Raw genomic sequence first — 2,238 nt, 5'->3', positions numbered from 1 at the left:
ACCCATCATCTGATATGGAGTTTTTTACCCCTTACCCCCTTTTCACCCCTCCCCCAAGTCCCCAGAGCCCATTGTATCATTCTTATGCCTTTGGGTCCTCATAGTTCTCACTTGTAAGTGAGAACAAGGCGGGCGCGGTGGCTCACGCCTGTAATCCCAGCACTTTGGGAGGCTGAGGCGGGAGTGGATCAATTGAGGTCAGGAGTTCCAGCCCAGCCTGACCAACATGGCGAAACCCTGTCTCTACTAAAAACACAAAAATTAGCCGGGCCTAGTGGTACACACCTGTAATCCCAGCCACTCGGGAGGCTGAGGCAGGAGAATCGCTTAAATCTGGGAGGCAATGAACTGAGATCACGCCACTGCACTCCAGCCTGGACGACGGAGCGAAACTCCATCTCAAAAAACAAAACAAAACAAAAAAGTGAGAACATACGATGTTTGCTTTTCCATTCCTGAGTTACTTCATTTAAAATATAATGGTTTCTTTCCTTCCTTCCTTTCTTCCTCCTCCTCCTCTTCTTCTTTCTCTCTCTCTCTCTCACTCTTACTCTTTCTCTCTCACTAAAATAACCTAATTTTTTTTTTTAATTCCCAGTACTTTGCCTTAAACTTATGAGTAAGGAAAATAATGATTCGGGGTGACGCCCGAATCCTCACTGCTAATGTGAGACGAATTTTTGAGCGGTAAAGGTCGCCCCTAAGGTGACCAGCCTACTTTGCGGGATGCCTGGGAATCGCGATCTGCCTGACACCTTTACACCTAAAAAATAGACTGGGGGCCGGTCGCGGTGGCTCACGCCTGTAATCCCATCACTTTGGGAGGCTGAGGCAGGCGGATCAAGAGGTCAGGAGATCGAAACCATCCTGGCTAACACGGTGAAACCCCGTCTCTACTAAAAATACAAAAAGAAATTAGCCGGGCGTGGTGGCGGGCGCCTGTAGTCCCAACTACTCGAGAGGCTGAGGCAGGAGAATGGCGTGAACCCAGGAGGCGGAGCTTGCAGTGAGCCGAGATCACACCACTGCACTCCAGCCTGGGCAACAGAGCAAGACTCCGTCTCAAAAAAAAAAAAAAAAAAAGTAGACTGGGGCCGGGTGCGGTGGCTTACACCTGTAATCCTAGCACTTTGGGAGGCCGAGGTGGGCGGATCACTTGAGGTCAGGAGTTCCAGACCAGCCTGACTAGCATGGTGAAACCCGGTCTCTGCTAAAAATACAAAAATTAGCCGGTGTCCTGGCACACACCTGTAATCCCAGCTGCTCGGGAGGCTAAGGCATGAGAATCACTTGAACCCCGGAGGCAGAGGTTGCAGTGAGCTGAGATGGTGCCACTGCACTCCAACCTGGGTGACAGAGCGAGACCCTGTCTAAAAAATAAAAAATAAATAAAAAATTTCCCAGTACCATGACCATAACTAAAAGAACACCATGCCTAATGCAGTTTGTGTGTGATATGGAGGGAAAAAATTTGGAGAATGAGTAATAAAAGGGGATTGGAATTTTAAATAAGGAAAGTCCACTTTGAGAAGTTGATGTTTACCAACGACTTGAAGGAGGTGAAGGAGTTGGAAAGAAAATAAAAAGACAAGACTGACTGATCACAGTGGCTCTCACCTGTAATCCCAGCACTTTGGGAGGCCAAGGCCTAGGAGGTAGGGGGGAACTCCTTGAGCCCAGGAGTTCCAGACCAGCCTGGGCAACATAATGAGACTATGGAGACTATTTCTTAAAAAAAAAAAAAAATTTTTTTGAGACAGAGTTTCGCTCTTGTTGCCCAGGCTGGAGAGCAATGGCACGATCTCAGCTCACTACAACCTCCGCCTCTCGGGTTCAAGCAATTCTCCTGCCTCAGCCTCCCGAGTAGCTGGGATTACAAACATGTGCCACCACCACGCCTGGCTAATTTTTTCTATTTTTAGTAGAGACGGGGTTTCTGCATGTTGGTCAGGCTGGTCTTGAACTCCTGACCTCAGGTGATCCACCCGCCTTGGCCTCCCAAAGTGCTGGGATTACAAGCGTGAGCCACCGCACCCGACCAAAAAAAATTTTTTTTAAAAAAAGGAACAAATAATTTTGGGTAATGACAATAGCTAAATAAATATGTAAATATATACCACCATTTTTTTTTCGAGACAGGGTCTCACTGTGTCGCCCAGGCTGGAGTACAGTGGCACAATCACGGCTCACTGCAGCCTTGAACTCCCGGACCCAAGCAAGCCTTCCACCTCAGCCTCC

The 2,238-nt window shown here is 48.2% G+C and overlaps 1 non-coding gene across 1 annotated transcript; it reads left to right on the top strand.

The window, feature by feature from the left end:
* Nucleotides 1-602: 602 nt before the first annotated feature.
* Nucleotides 603-751, top strand: LOC112423579 (U12 minor spliceosomal RNA). Its single transcript, XR_003014052.1, has one exon. It is a non-coding gene; the product is annotated as a U12 minor spliceosomal RNA (small nuclear RNA).
* The last annotated feature ends 1,487 nt before the right edge of the window (nucleotides 752-2,238 follow it).

Source organism: Macaca nemestrina, chromosome X (assembly GCF_043159975.1).
Source record: "Macaca nemestrina isolate mMacNem1 chromosome X, mMacNem.hap1, whole genome shotgun sequence".
Lineage (NCBI taxonomy): Eukaryota > Metazoa > Chordata > Mammalia > Primates > Cercopithecidae > Macaca > Macaca nemestrina.
This window is presented reverse-complemented; position numbering and strand designations above follow the sequence as displayed.